The sequence below is a fragment of the Otolemur garnettii genome, unplaced genomic scaffold, assembly GCF_000181295.1.
Source record: "Otolemur garnettii isolate 467f Iridium unplaced genomic scaffold, OtoGar3 scaffold00114, whole genome shotgun sequence".
NCBI classification, from domain to species: Eukaryota; Metazoa; Chordata; class Mammalia; order Primates; family Galagidae; genus Otolemur; species Otolemur garnettii.
The window spans coordinates 3,520,569-3,537,310 of record NW_003852509.1 but is presented as its reverse complement, the minus strand read 5'-3'; the positions used below and the strand labels follow the sequence as shown (position 1 = coordinate 3,537,310).

Below are 16,742 nucleotides of genomic sequence, written 5' to 3'. Positions count from 1 at the left end.
CAGAAACTACTTGAAATATTAATTAACAACAATATATTATCTGAGCGGAGTTTACCTGTTATTCTGACTTTGTTTTTCTAACCTTGTGCACCAATCTCTGAGATCACTGAATGTCCTTTGCATAGTGATTCCGTTGAAAAGGACAACAGAGGCCCTGATGGTTTTTACCATCAATCTGCGCAATGTCTATGAAGCGCCCAGTGCAGTCTGAGCTGGCTGGTTCTACACAGCTTGCGGCACCAGGATTAAGAAAGTTAGCAGAGAGGAAGGCAAGTCCCAGGTGTGCAAGGGAAGCACCAAGGTGCAGAGTGTCCTGTGGGCTGCAAATGCCTCAGGTGGGAAAGAGCCCAGACTGGGGAGAGCCAGGTGAGGGTCAGCTCAGCAGAGCAGTGACTCCTGGAGTTGGCTGTGAAAAACTCGGCAGTACTCGAGGAAGGATGGGACCTGCAGTGGTGCCTTCACCTCTCTCCGGCTGTGCAAAAGGCTCGCGAACAGACAAGCAAGTGAAGGGGACCAGTGCCACTGGCTTCTGACCCAGTGGCATCTGAGGCCAAGATGAACCCAGGAGGGGCCGTTCTCACCTGCCGGGACCGTTTCTGTGAGATGCTCTGAGGATGAGGCGGGGGCTCTGGTGCCTTCTGAGCACTCACAGGGTTGGGTGGGGGTGAACTTTCTTCTCTTTGCTCTATCATTTTTAGTTTTACGCTGAAATCAGGTGAGTATCCCACACTCTCAAGGAGAGTATGGTGGCCCTACAGAAACCTGTGTCTTCCTCTCATTGAACACTTCAGTTTCACTGTGTTTTTGGGGGGACAGTTGCTGACTGTTTCTCCAGGGTCCTTTCCAACTGTCTTGCGCAGATCCCAGACAGTAAGTATCCAAATGGTGTGTGTCTTTCCGTATAAAACTGATTCATCACGGTAGGTTGTCTCAGTATATTGCGAGCAGAATGAAGACCGTCTCCTCTTAGCCATAGTCCCCTTTCATCTGGGGTTACGGGTTGTCCCCCCAACCGGCATGATGAGGTCCTAACCCCAGAGCTTGAGAATGTGACTTCACTGTGAGACAGGATCACAGCAGGGGGAATTAATTAAGTGGGGTGGCCCCTAATTCAAGATGTCTAGTGTCCTTGTAAAGAGGGGACATTTGAACAGACACATGCGGGGGGGGGGTTGCCTGGGGAGGCTGAAGGTGGAGATGAGGGATGCTTCTAGGTGCTGAGGAGTGCAAATACTCACCTGAGAACCGGCTGGCCTGGGCCAGGGCTGGAGCAGCTTGTCCCTCAGAGTCCCCAGAAGGTCCCCTCCTGCCAGCACCATGCCCTGGATGCCCCCTGCAGACCTGTGGGAAGGGCAGTCACTGGTGTTCCATCTGCTGGGTGTGGGGTGCTCTGTTCCCACAGCCCGGGAAAACAAACACACCCAGCTTTGTGGAATTCACCATTTGGATGAAATCCTGGGGAGCTGCTAAAATTTTTATATTCCATTTTGGGAAATAAAACCTATTTTAGGCACGTACAGATGCTCACAAAAAGTTTAGTACATTGTAAGGCCACAATTTCAGATTTTCGCCCAGTTTCAATGGCCCTCACTTATCTCCCCTGTGTTGGGTGCAGACGGGCTGCAATGTAGTGTCAGGATTTTCTTACCAGAGTGCCAGTCGTTGGCGTTTTTTCTCAAGGATGCTTTTGTGAGCTTCTTCCAGATTGTCCCACCAGGACCTCCGCTTGCAGGAGCCTGACACTGGAAGCTCATTCTGACTTTACGCTGGGCCTTGCAATTCTTTCTGCTGCAGTGGCTCTGTCTCAGCAAGCCCTACTGGGCACCTGCTTGTCACACAAAACCCCAGCTGCTGCCAGAAGCAGGGGCCCCTGGGCTCCATGGAGGGTGTGCACCTTGGGCTGGTAAATCACCCAGAGGTTCAAGCCCTCCCACTCTTGCCTCTAACCCTCTAACCCTGAGACCTTTGCAACTGGGAGGAAGGTGCCCGTCTGCACAACCCAGTTACCAAGGAATATGTAATTTGAATCCGTTCCTGCTTTTCTGAGGATGAGGGGTGTGCCCTTGACCCTCATCTACAGGGCAGGAGGGCTGCACAGCAGAAAGTTTGTTCCTTTCTTGGAAGAATGCTCACGCTGACGTCTCTCCCTCTGCTGACAAATCGCGACCTTCTCCTGGGTACTGGCAGGTAGATGATGGTGATGTCTAGTTGTGTGAGTTGACTTGAGTGGGTTCAGGGAGGCACAGCTATTTGAGTGAACATTACTCTGGGGCTGCCTGTGGAAATGTCTCCAGAAGAGAGTATTTGATTAGTGGATAACGGGTAGATGGGGCTGCCCGACTCTGGTGGGCCTTGTCCAAATGGATGAGAGCTGTGTGGAACAGAAAGCAGAAGAAAGTTGAACTTGCTCTCTGCCCGACGCCTCCTGCCTCTGACTTGCTCAGTGCTGCTGGCTTAGGTCTTTATTTTTCAGGGTTTTTAGAGACAGGGTCTGGCTCTGCTGCCCAGGCTAGAGTGCAGGGCCTCTATCACGGTTCCTATCACGGGTCTCCGTAGCCTCACACTCATGGGGTCAAGCCAACCTCCTGCCTCAGGCTCCTGAGTTGCTGAGACTGCAAATGTGCACCCCATTCCCAGCTGGTGTTTTTGTTTGTTTGTGAGACAGCTTTCCACTGTGTTGCATAGGCTGGTCTCAAACTCCTGCACTCTAGCAATCTCCCCACTTCTGAGGTTTGCAGTTTCTTGTCATCTTAAGACTCAGTGTTCTCCAGAGGAATGTAGGTGTTCATTTTTCTGCTTCCTGCTCTGCTCCTTAACCCCACCCCTGCATATAACCCTAAAGATTTCTGAAAGTGGTCAAGCTGCCTATTATCCCAGGCCCGGGATTGGTCTCCTGAGAGACCCCAGCCCTGCACCTCCACCACCACTCCGAATGCTTTTCCTAAATTTCCAGGGGAGTAAGAAAAAGACTCCTATTTTACTGAACCACAATCCTTGAAAGTGGTTATTATTCCAACTGGCTTCCCCTAAGTAACACACCTCGTTTTAAACAGGTTTGTCAAATCACCCCCCCAGGACACTGCAATTTTACTAATCCCCGAAAGTGTGGGTTCTGGGCAGTGTCCTCAGCCCTCATCCTCTCCATGAATGGAAAGTGTCCCCTATTCTACAGTAATGTGTTGTTTTCTCAAATTATTAATCTAGCATGTGGCATAACGTTTAAACACAAAACTTCAGGAACCAAAACACCATTTCTATACTAAAAGTAGGGCACATTTTGGGGAAGAAAGGGATCAAGCTGTGGGGAACACTTAGAACAGGATGAGAATGACAGGGAGCTGCTTGCCGGTGAGTGAGGGGAAGGGAAGTATGGACAGGCCGGGCGCCGGGCTCTGGAGCTGGATGGGAGGGAAGCAGGAGACGTCTCATAGCTATTGTTACTCGCCAAGATTAATTTATTTTACACGAACTGTTGGATGGGTATGAATAATATTAATAATTAAATTTGGGGCTCAATCATGACATAAACAGTGTTTAGAGCTGAGAAATGAATGCAAATTTATGGTAATAACTATATAATATTAGGTGACCTGGGGGGTTATAAAAAACTTATAAACCCATCTGGTAAGCCAGGCCTTTGACTTTTTGATCTGAAAACCAATAGGCAGAGAAGGACTTAATCAGTGTCCCTGATTTTAAGAAGTGATACATGTTTGTGGCAATAAGCAACCAGGTAGACACCAGGGGCAAATTATATTTTGAAAGAAATCCCAGATTCAGAGAAATTAGCGCTGAAGTCTGCCCTTCACAGCAGCGCCGTTATATTGAGAGTGAACCCAGATGAGGACAGGAAATTTTCCACCAGACACTGGAAAAATGGGAAGAAAGACACAGGACTCATTTTAATAGAGGTGACTTCAAATTAAGAAGCGTTTCTTTACTCTAAGACTGTCTCTTTCTGCCCTTTTAGTGATAAAGTAGATAGTCACATTTTATGACATTCAGTTATTTAATATTTAATATACTTGTCAACATAAAAACCTGAAAACTCTGCAATTGTGGAGTAATTGTGGAAATTCTGTTGTTCTATTTGAAAACACGTTTGTTCGTTCAATGTTCTTCTTGTATGGACAAGCACAAAATCTGGGGAAGGTTTGCCCGGGCATTTCATTCTTCTAGGAAGGATGAGCGTTTCATGAGGGTTTCTTTTTATTTTTTGTTTTTTTTTTACAGTTTTGGCCAGGGCTGGGCTCGAACCTGCCACCGGCCCCACCAGTGTATGGGGCCAGTGCCCTACTCCTGGACCCACAGGTGCCACCCTTGATGAGGGTTATTTTAAGGCAGCAGCCAAGGAGAGAATTTTCTGGATGTGTTGTTTATATCAGCTGCTCTGGACTCTGGACTCGGGTCTCCATGCTGGGTTCCTGAGACCCAGAGTGTTTCTGGATGATAAAACTGAATTGGGGCAAGTAAAATTCTTTTTCTCACTGGCAAAGGGCTCTGAGTTAAAGTGTTGTGTACGAAAAGACATTTCACACCTTCGAAATAGCAAAACAAAGCAATTAAAGCTCAAGTTTATGTTTTAAACACAGACACACATGTAACAATCTGCATCATAAGAAAGGACTTGGGGGGGTTTATGTTTAGTTTTTTACCTGCCTGGGATGGAATAAGCTGTTTTCTTCTTCTCTCAATAAATCATTTGTATGTGCCAAATATTGTCTTTTAAAAAATTGCTCTGAAGACTTTGTCCTCTTTCGTAATTAGGGTCATCTGCCTTGGTGTTGTTTCTCAGAGATTTGATATGTCTGGGGGCCACTGTACCCAAGGTCTCCGTGATAACTTTCATAAAGGAGATCTTGGGGTGTTACGTGGTCAATCCAAGATATGACCATGGCCGAGTGTTCTTCTGTTATTAAAGGAAAGTGTGACCGAGGGTGTAAAGCTAAGTGACTTTTAAAATTCAGGCCACGTGCCTCCGAGAAGCTCTGAATTCACCCATCAACAGCAAGTCTGATGTTTAAAGAGAAAGAAACTGCCGCAGTCAGGTGTTTAGAGGAAAGCAATTGTGATTCTTTACCGTTTTGGAATGTTGGCTCGGCATTTTTATGCAGTTAGCAAGACCAGACCACAGATGACACACTTCAGGTCTCCCCGTGGAGGAGAGAATATTCCACATTCTCTCAAAAATATTCCATGACATTTTAAAGGAAGCTCAAGGGAGCAGGCAGAAGCCAGTGATCTTACAACAAAATGGATAATTTCCTCATTTAAAGGCCTCTGTTCCGTGTTTCTAATTTTCGGAACTATAGAAAACTTTGTGCTATTCTTCCAATAGCAGAAAGAATTTAAGTATTAGTACAGAATGCTTCCATGACCCTGTCCTGTTTTTAGCTTTTATCGGAAGAGTTCAAGTTTCACAGTCAACACGCCTCCATGTGGGGTTTCTATCTCTGGATCATTTAATGCAAGAAAAATGTAAGAATCTTTTCCCCACTCACCTCTAAAACTCACTAAACTCATTCCAGAAGGCGGTACCAAAGGTAATAAAGCTTGTTTGAAGCACTTTTACTGAAGGGACACTTACACACATTTATAGGGTGGTCACAGGGAACAGAAAAGGAGAATGCTGTCTTCGTGGATAAGCAGGATCAAGGCTGCTAATCCTCTGTGGATGTCACTGCGGAGCCCTCACTGGGGAGCAGGGTTGAGCATTCAGAACATCAAACACTCCCGGGGGATGGGCTGGAAACATGCAGCATGTCCAAAGACCCAGGAGAAAACCAGCCGCCCCACCGGGACCTGGACACTCCGGACACTCCCAATGTAGCTGTGACGTCATTGGCAGGAATCCTAAGTGCCAAGTCTCTTTTTCAGTGAGAAGGTCAGAACTTATGTACAAAAAATGAAGTGGGAACTTAGCAGAATAGCCACTGGGGATGGTTGCCAAGTAATACAGGGTCAAGCTGGACACTCCTTGGCACTCGGGACCTGGTCCAGCTGGACACTCTTGGCACTCGGGACCTTCCATGTCTGTGTTTAGCACTTTAACTTCAGGCTGTTGCTGCCACCAGGTCCTGGTCACCGACCCCGACAGTCAAGAGCCGAGCATGTGACAGCACCATCCTGTGCCAATAAAGCAACCTGAAGCCATATGCTAAGAATGGAGGGAGATGGCGTTGAGGGCATCTGTGACATCACGGAGGCCCTGTGACATCATGCAGCTTCTGCACAAGCCTTGGATTGCCTACCTCTGGACTTATCACGGGGAAAATGAAACAATTTGTTTAAGCCACAAAAACAAAAACAAAACCAAAAAAAGGCAAATCAGTGAAGACCAAAAGAAATAAAAATGTTCTTAGGATTTTTTAAAAACTTCATTAAAGTGTAATTTTTGTGCTATTAAATTATCTGAAAAAAATTTAAAAAGCCTTATTAAGGCATAAGTTACATTCCATTACATCAACCCCAATGTACAGTTCAAGGAGACTCAGTAAATCTACACAATTATGAAAACACTGCCACAAGGGTCCCTGTGTCAAAAAGGATAAAAGTGCATAGAAATTTCCCATAGAAGGGACTCCATAGCTGCATACAGAAGCAATGAGTGGTGCACACGCATGTGACGCCGGGCTCCGTGCTGGGCTCTTACTTAGCGTGTTGTTCTGGGAGCTCTTTGTGTAGCTGCATGCCACCCCGTCCCTTTCTACTGCTGACCAGGTGGCTGACTGTGGGGGAGCACATTGCACTGGCCGGTCACCAGCTGACACCTGTATTACTTCCATTTTGGGGCTCTCAGGAAAAATGCTTTGAACGTGCACTAGTCTTCGTGTGGACGTAACATTCACATTGCTCTTGTGTGTGGAATTGCTGATGAGCGTGTGTTTAACTTACTTAGAAACTGCCAAACTGGTTTCCAAACCGGCCGCATGGGTTTTCATCCCCGCCAGCCATAGAAGATGCCGCTTCCTCTGCGTCATCCTGGCTCCCGGAAGCACGAGTTAGATCCTCTGTTTTAACTCCAGTGATTTCCAAATACAAGTGTTACAAATGTGCATTTTGTGATTATTTCAGCTACTTGGGGTAACAAGAATGGTGGGAGGGTTTTTGGCTAAAAACCAGATTTTGGAGGGATGTGCTCAGAGCAGGGGCCTGAAACATGGTTCTTCAGTTTTTAACACACCCAACAGGAATCCGGCGTCACTGTGAGGAGGGACACAAAACTTGTGGCCTTTCTACAAACAAATTTCGTACATGTGAAGAAGAAGAAAAAGATTATGAAATGTATGTGGTGGGAGTACAGCTGATCGCTGTATAATTCTTTCAACTATACTGTATGTTTGAAAACTTGACTAATAAGATATTGGAAAATTAAAAAACCAAATTTTAAGTAATTGTAAGTAGATTTGGTAGTAGGAAGAGACTATGATCTCTAAATTTACTTTCTCATTTTCACTGTTACTACAACAAACCTTTTGAAACAAGAAATAAAGATGAAAACAAAAACCGTCCATAATCAGCTCTCCCTGAATAATCTCACAAAAACCGTCCATAATCAGGCCTCCTTGAATACATCTCACAGGCTTCTCCACTGTTCATGCTGTGCTCTGGCCTATGTGCATGCTGATTTCCACTTACACCTGAAGTCTAAATCAATTCTAATTTTTTTTTTTTCAGTTTTTGGCTGGGGCTGGGTTTGAATCCGCCACTTCGGGCATATGGGGCTGGTGTCCTACTCCTTTGAGCCGCAGGCGCTGCCCTCAAATCTAAATTTTTACAGCACCTCTGAGCTACTATACCTTGCTACACAGTCTTTATAGTCTGTATTTTTAATGGATGCATAGTATTTCTTTCTTTAAATTTACCTTCAATTATGTGACATTTTTGTATCTGATAATATTTATTTCATTTATCTTTGCTCTTTAGCAAGATTTTGATATATTTATATGTGTTGGAATCTATTAATCTATTTATCTTGGTTTTTGTTTTCTTCTTTCATATTTGGTTTCTAGAGCTTGTTTCCATGGATAGTGTCAACAGATAGAATTATATAAATGCCCCATGAACACTGATGTGTGTTTCTAAACGACACTGGAAATGACGCACACATGGAAACAATGTTAGTTTAGCTTCATCCTCTAGTTTCAGGAATAGTGTAACCGGCTTTGCTAATTCAGTGGGTTTACAAGAGGACTCCAGTGTATTAACTTGCAATCATTTTTCTGTCACATTCTGTTCCGTACAACAAACTCCTAACTCTCCATAGTTGATATTTAATGTAAATGTGTGACTAATTGTAATTTTAGAGACAACCTTGTTAAATATTCCTTGAACATCATTAATGTCTCAAAACATAAAATACATTTGGTTTATTTACATTTTTGAAAAATTTTCAATATGCATTTGAATAAAATTGGTACAAAGTTCTAAGATTTGTATCACATATATGTGTGCATGTGTATATGTACATAAATGTTTTGTTAATTAAGATTTTCCACTAGAACCTGTGGTTCAGATTCAATAGTGAGAGAAAGAATCCATTTTCCTACCTGTAACTCAAAACAAACACGTAAGAAGCTACAGGATGTGATTCTGAATCTAACATCCTGACAGCTATCACAACATGTGCTTGATTTTTCCATAAGCTGTTAAATTGCTCTCTAAGTAGTGAAAGCCACATGTTAACCCACTGAAATGTTCACAAAGGCATGCACTATTAAAATACTTCCACTTTTCTTATCTCAAAACATCTGTTTGGTCTTTAAACCGCGCGCACTTGCACACGCACGAATCTTTTCTCCAGAACAATGAGAAAAGTAAAAAGTGATCTTGGCGTATTCCAAAGGACAGGAATTCTGTGCATTGGAAAGACATCTGCATTCCCTTATTATTGCCACACCATTCACAATAGCCAAGATTTGGAATCAATCTAAGTGTCCCTCAACAGATGAATGGATAAGAAAATCGTGGTACAAACTTGTTCATTCAGTGAAATATTATATGGCCACAAAATGAATAAAATCCTGCCTTTTGCAACAACATGGATGGGACTGGAGAACATTATGTTAAGTGACCTAAGCCAAGCACAGAAAAATAAATCTCACTTATATGTGGGAGCTAAATATTAAAAACAATTGATCTGGGAAAGGGGAGAGGGAGGGAAGTGGAGGGAGGAGGGTAATTGGTGGGACCGCACCTAGGGTGCATCTCACAAGGGTACATGTGGAATTTACCAAGTATAGAACATAAATGTTTTAACACAATAACTAAGAAAATACCATGAAGGCCGTGTTAACTAGTTTGATGAAATATTTCAAATTGTATACAAAACCAGCACATTGTGCCCCATGATTGCATTAATGTACACAGCTATGATTTAATTTAAAAAATGAAAAAAAAAACCCCACAAACAATTGATCGCCTGGAGACAGAGAGAATGATGGTTACCAGAGGCTGGGAAGCGTAGTGGGGAGGGGGAGGATAAAACCTGAACGGTTAACGGGTACGAAAATATAGTTAGTCAGATAGAATGAACAATATTCGACAGCATGACAAAGTAACTATAGTCAACAGCAAGTGAAGGTATAGTTTAAATTAACTAAAAGAGTGGAATTGGGATGTTCTTAACCGAAAGTAATGAATACTTCCTAAGGAGTTGAATACCCCGATTACCCTGATTTGATTAATTCACATTGTATAACTGCATCAAAAAAATCACATATAAAGTTGTATTATACAACTACTATGCACCCATAATGAATACTTATCATGTACCTGTATTAATTAAATTAATGCTAATTAAATATAAACAAAACTTCAAAAAATAAAAACATTGTCCTTTACTTAGATGAAACTTTAACGCACAAAAGTTTCCAGGGAAGCCAAGAAACATCTCAGAATGTATCTAACGGAAAACCTTAGAAACACAGCCGGGCTCTGGGCCATCAGAGGTCTTTGGGGCTCTGTAATTTTCAGGACTAACGGGCTCCTGCAATGGCAGGAGGGAGCCACGGAGTTAACAGAATAGGGATACGGATGGGAACGCGACGTTAGTTTTATTCACCAGCTAAGAAGTATTCCATGAACCATGATGAGCAGCACCTGGGAAATGCTGCTTCATCATCTCTCCACCTTGTCTGCCTCCAAAGACGTTTAGGCATATTCCCCTCAGTTCTGTGATGTACCCAGTCAGTGCAAAGAAAGAAAAACGCAACATTTTCTACCTATTCGTTCATAATTAGACATTTTTGATGAAATATATAAAAATATGAATAATGTCAGTTAGGTCTGTGTTTGCTCATAAAAAAAATGTTTGATTAAACACAGTATTTGTCTAGAACAGTAAAAAGCAAGCCCTGGCCTAGCCAATTTGAAGAGTCTCTCTGATTCTGAAGACAGTGTTACTGGTATCAGGAGTATTTACAGATCCCTTCTGCCGTGAACCGCAGGCTTCCGTCACCCACTGCTGAGTGTCCACATAGCTCAGTCTAATCTAACTGAGATTTCCTTAACTGACAGTAGGAAAAATTTTACAAACACTCCAACTGAATTTTCCCAATTTACCTGAATGATATTATATGCCTCGTCCAACACTCTAACTCATAATTTCTAGGTTATGGTCCCAATTTTCCCCTTTACTCACACTGTTCCTTGGCATAAATGCTCTTTGGAAAATTTGAAGTCTGCAACCAAAGCAAGCAAACGAACACACAAACGTACCTGATGGACCTAAGTCTTTTCCTGTTCCCTTTTACCATGTGTGTAGTTATTCCACACAGCAGGTCAAATTAAGTTGACATATTTAAATCACCTTCAGCATGAGTTAAAGTATATAGAGGAGATGAAAATCTCCTTTTCTTTTCTTATTTCCTAACTTTCTAATTTTTCAAAGGTACAACAAGGTTAGACGTGGAGGCTACTGACTTTACCCACCTTGTGTTCCAAGGTGCCATTTTCTAGTTTATTTCCCTGTTGTTTAACCAAATCCTTGTGAACATGCGAGCTGTTTCTGATTATATCCTCTAGCACAGGGGCTTCATTTTCTTATTTCACAAAAGCCTTTTACATATAAAACTTCTCGTGATTTCTATCACTGAGTTGGGTTCTGCTACTTTTTTCTGCATAGGCTTTAATTTTAATCGTATTCAGCAATAGTCCACCAGCAACAGGGTAGAAACAGACACAGCTCAGATACAAGAGAAGAAAGAGACAATATTAATAAAAGTTTGTGAATGCTGTGAGTGAGTTATGGTGATGCCACGGTATATACCCAGGGCTCAGAGTCACTCTGTCTCCAAAAAAGAAAAACAGTGTGATCTTTAAACTACTCTAAAATCTGAATTATTTCCAAAGTTTTCACCAAATGTCCACTCACTAGCATTGTTTTTAAAATGGCACAGGCTTTGCAAATAAATCCAGGTGTTGGTGTCCTCAACCTGCAGTTTGGGAAACTGATTTAAAGAAGGGTCTCATCCAAGGTCTCAGAGAGAGGAGAAAGTAGACCAGTGATGTGTTATTTTAGAATTTAAACTGCAATGTATTTCAAACATGAAGTTAGGCACACAGTATAAGAAAATCAACATGTAGGTACTTACACAGCACTGTCAAAGTCAACATTTCTTTCTTCTTGCTTCAGATTATATTTAAAATAAATTAATAAATTAAGTTCATATAGAAATGGTGGACTCATAGAAAAGTGATAGCAATAGATGATATAAAAATAGAAAGAGAGAGAGATGACAGACAGACACAGAAGGGGATAGATGTAGGTAAATTGGTTATTACTGTGTACCAGGCCATAATGTCAACATCTTACATTACTTTTCACATTCTGTTCTTCTGCAACTTTATGTGGTAGGCAATATTATCCTTTCTGTCTTAAACGACAGTATTCAATAAGGTACCTAATTTTCTGTTGCTCAAAAGTCTCCTATGTAGCAACCCTCAATTGTATACTTTTTTCTACACCCTAGGAATCAATACTAACTCTAATTGACATTATTTTATTTCGTGCATTTCAAATAATTTTCTACACTGCATCCTTATACAACATAGAATATTGATTTGCATGGTATGAATCATTTTGGTAAATGGATTCATACTGTTCAGATTCTTTTACAACTCAGTTTTCTTTAATTGAAATATATGTTTTGGGAATTTATCCATAGGAATAACACATAGCTCCAGTTTGTTTGACCAGGTTTTAAATAGATCGGCTGATGTTAGAGGTCTGGACTTCTAGACTATAGCAGACTATACCAAACTGACTGAGCTTATTGACCTAGATCTCCAGGGAGGCTGGTTAGAACCGAATACTAGAATCTGTGAGACTCGCCCTGGGCTTCAGGGAGGCAAGGCTCTAAAATGGATGTTCCAGGGCTTGCCCCAGTTCTCCAGATGTAGGGTGATCTTTTAATGCTCTGAAATCACGGAACATGCTGCGAGTGGGAAAGCATGGCATCCTAATTCCCTTGGTGTAATTCTCACCCTGCCCTCAATTAAGTTCTTAACTTAGAAATAATCTCATGGACTAAGGAGTCAACACAGCCTGAAAAATAGGACAGTTTGTCATCTTGTACTTTCCGTAAAAGAAATCTTGAGATAAGCTGAAAACTGCTGTCATATCCACAAAATGATAAAAACATAAAACAAATAAACAAATGTTTTTAAAGCAGTATCGCAAAACTGTTGTGCTATCCTTTTAGGGCAAGGTTGGTTCAATAGGAGAAGCTTTGCCAGGGCTCCCTGAGGGCCTCCGCCTGGGTTGGGGGCTGACAAGTGAGATGACACTGGGGAAATAGTGAGACTGACTCTACACCAACTTCGTGTGCAAAGCCAGGTGAGCCTGGAGAGGCGTACGTTGGCTCCCATGCCGAGTGGCCGATGGAGGCAATGCAGCAGCCCTCTGACTCCTCTGAAACCTTGTTGATGTCCAACACAAAGCATACATGCAGAACGCAAAGGAGCCAAAACAGGATTAAAAGAATACCAAGCCCCCGGGGAGACTGAGTAAAGAGGCAATGGCTGGGTGATTAGGAACGTAGGGTAGTGAGCTGTCAACAGTGGAGGAAAACACGCTTAGAAAGGGTGAGTGGACGTCAAGTTTCATCCCTGCAGGGCAGACAAACCAGCAGCCCTGCTCTGCCTGCTGATCAGGAGTTCAAAGGGCTCAGCCCCGCTCACTGCTGATTCTTACCAGGATGGTCTCCATGACTCTAACCTGTCTGGGTGCCTAGGTGCTCCTTTCCTATGAGGTGGTCTTGATAAAGAGCCCCCAGGGATAGCTCATCTACAGGCTTTACCCTGGATTGAGGAGCCTGCAGAGAGATGGGCCGGTCTGTGTCCCACACAGCAGGAATTCTGTCGTCCTTTAAACAACCGGAGCACCATTGACAGTCACTGGCTTCTACACGTCTCTCTGGTTGGCCACGTATCTATAAAGGTCTTACTTCCGCTAAGGTGATTTTGGTTAAATACAGCACGTGAGGCTCTTAATGACTCTTTCAGCCACCTGGAGCAGCTTTACGTGCCACTTCAGGTCCCTTAGCTTGGCATTCTGTCCACTCAGGGACACCTGGGCTAAGGGATAGTGTTTTATGATGGCAGGAGACAGGATTTAAGGTGAGTGGCCCCCAGTGCACAGGGAGGAATTTTTGGCTGGGGCATATCTCTGGCCCTTTCTCCCTAAGTGGTAATTACAGATGTTTACTTTACCCACAAGCAAAAATAAGCCTGGAAAACTTCAAGAGAAAAGAAGAGTTTTATAGAAAGGTATGAGTGAGCTCCCAGGATGGAGAGAAAAGCCCAGTGGCCAGGCCACGAGATGCAAGTGGGCAGGCAGAGTGAGCGGCTGCTCTCCTGCCGTGAAGGGCTGGGGCCTCAGGGAAAGTTCAGCCAGATATGCCCCCACATAGGGGTGGTGCAGTCAGGACTCAGACACCGATGTCCTTCCCCGGGCCAGGGATGGGCGGGGAATAGCGGCACATCCTTCCCCCCAAGCTGACTCCCCAGGGACAGCTGGGAGCTGTCACCACGAGAAAGGAGGAGACCTACCAGGAGATCATAAGCTTGCTGCCTGGAGTCATTGAGTCTGTTGGATAATTACAATAATCCTACAATTCTCTGAAAGCCCTTCAAGTGAGGCAACGAGCAAGACAGGTTCTATTTAATACTGTGAAGAACCACAGCTGGGAGTGCAAGATGGAGGTGTCCGTCTTTCCTGGCTGCCCGGGCCACAGTGAGCAGGAGTCTAATTCACAGTCCTCCACAGGGGACGCAGCACTGAGTGTGAGAGCCACAGGGTACCTGGTTCACATTCTACTGCTCTGTGCAGACGTCCTGTCACACGCTAAATATCCCAGATGTGGGAGTTGAGTTTGTAAGACTGTTGATTCCCAGTCGAGTATAAAGATGCGTCACTAGGAAGGTAAATTACAAGCAAAGCTCTTCCGTCATATCAGTGGGTAAATAAAGACTCATAGGAGAATTGATGAGCTTCCAGGTCCCAACTTAACTCACTAAGTAACTCTCAAGGACATATTTTGTGCAGAAAATCTGTAGGATAGTAAAATTAATAATACAGAGTATTTATTTTCCTTAGAATTCTTCTTAGCTTGTGGTAATTATTTGCCAAATGGAGTAAAAGTAAATTACAAATAGTATAACAGAAAAATTTAGTTGCAAAAAAGAGACTATTGATAAATTTAATAATGTAATTTTTTTATGAAAAAGATGTTAAAAGAAACTTGACCTCCAATACTAGCTCTGTATATGTGTGCACCATTGGGTAAATTATTTTTTTTTAAATCTCTGATTTTTTAATCTAAAACATGAAAACAGAAAACCCTACCTTGCTAGATTCTGAGGATTCTGTTTAACGTCTGCAGGTCGCCCAGGACTGGGTCTTGAGATCAGGGGGGTGTTCTATGAACGGCAATAAACAAAGCTGCCAGCCAGAAGACACCAGAACTGCGGAACTTGGTTCCTTTGACGCCATGAAAGGGATATTTTTTACCATTCGTTGCTTTTATTTATTTTTATTTATTTATTTGCAGTTTTTGACCAGGGTCAGGTTTGAACCCGTCACCTCCAGTATATGGGGCCGCTGCCTACTCCTTTAAGCCACAGGCACCGCCCTATGATTGGTTGTTTTTCTTTGTGTAATTATTTGACTGTCAGGAAAATTAGTCTATCATCCTGTGTAACCGTGAGGCATCCAGGCTTCCCGAAGGACTTGGAAAGCCTTTCATTGTCTCCAGCCCAGGCCCAAAGGGAGGGTGGTGGCTCAGGGTTTTCAAAGCTACAGTAGATAACATTTTTTTCTGAGCCTCCTTCAAGTATGATATTTGAGATGCTTCGTTAAATAGGTCAATAATTTTCTGACATGTCATTTTTCAGTGTGGTGAAAGTTCACCGAAAAATTCTCCCCAATGGTAAAGAAATCTTTAAAAACATAGATTTGGTTTGGAGGCAAACATCACTGTTTTTCATGCAAACCATCAAGAAATCTGTCGACGTCAATCCTACCATTCTGTGTATCATGGTTCCTTGTAAACGTGTTGTTTATTATTCATGACAGTGATGAGAATATTTGAGGAAAATACCGAGCTTCATTGAAAATATAATAAAGGACCTTAACAAATACTTCCTTCCTTCCCCGCCCCTGCAGTGAACTTAAGTACCAAAATAAATTCACACCAAAAAAATAGAAATCTAAAATTAAATATTTAATTAATTAGAACTCTGATTTGCTTTAAAGATCAGTGGCATTGCACAGGCTATATTACACTCTCTTTATAATTTTTTTTTTTTTGACAAAAAAGATACTGTTCATTTTAACAGGCCACTTGAGTATGGATACATGTGTCATAGGATTGGAACTGAAAATCCACTAGAGATGGTACATTTTACATTATTGGGAAAATTACAGTTCTGTATTGTAAAAACATTTATTTTTTTAACAATGTACCTACATTAATCAAAAATTACAGCATATTTAATAATTTTACAAATTCTTCATAAAAAATATATCTCTGTACAAAAAGGTTTTTTGCACCTACGTGGTGACAGCAGCGTGTGGAGGGACAGCGGGAGGGGTGGCGGTGAGGACGGGTTTTCCTGATCATAATGCCAGCGTTCTTTTTTTCCCCCTTTTTTAATAGCTTTTTTTTGTTGTTGTTGTTTTCGTTGTTTACAAAATATTTTACAGAAGAAAAAAATTATTGCAGCTAGCCTGAAAAAAGGCAAGATGTGTGTGTGAGACAAACAGCAGCTTTGAACAGCTCTGAAGCGCGTCCTGTTCCAGCGAGTGGTCGCTTCCCTCGCGGCCGTCCAGTTGCCTTTGGGAAGAGTCTTCCAGACCCAATGTGGCCAGCGTGTCTCCCGACTGCCCCTAGTAAGAGCCCCTGGCCCTTCTGGGAGACCTGACTAGATTCTGCACACACCCTCGGAGGAAACCAGGCAGAATTCTCACAAGAGAACATCGCTCACTTTTTTTTTTTTTTAAATAACATGCTCCAAACCGGCAACCACAGGACAGTTTGACTTTGCACACAAAGGAAAGAACATGAATCTGATATGTGGTTTCTCGTGTGTGTGTAGGTCCTGTCACTTCAGGGTTTCATCATGTCACTGACCAGCAAGCAGGCCAGGGCTGTGGGAAGAGAGACATGAATTCAGCCTCGGAAGTCAGTGTTTCGCACCTGGTTTGAATGACTCAAACTTAGATATGTACAATATATATA

At 42.8% G+C, this 16,742-nt stretch overlaps 1 non-coding gene across 1 annotated transcript; it reads left to right on the top strand.

Moving 5' to 3' along the window:
• Positions 1–7,130: 7,130 nt before the first annotated feature.
• Positions 7,131–7,258, top strand: LOC111727624. Its single transcript, XR_002775126.1, has one exon. It is a non-coding gene; the product is annotated as a small nucleolar RNA SNORA11 (small nucleolar RNA).
• The last annotated feature ends 9,484 nt before the right edge of the window (positions 7,259–16,742 follow it).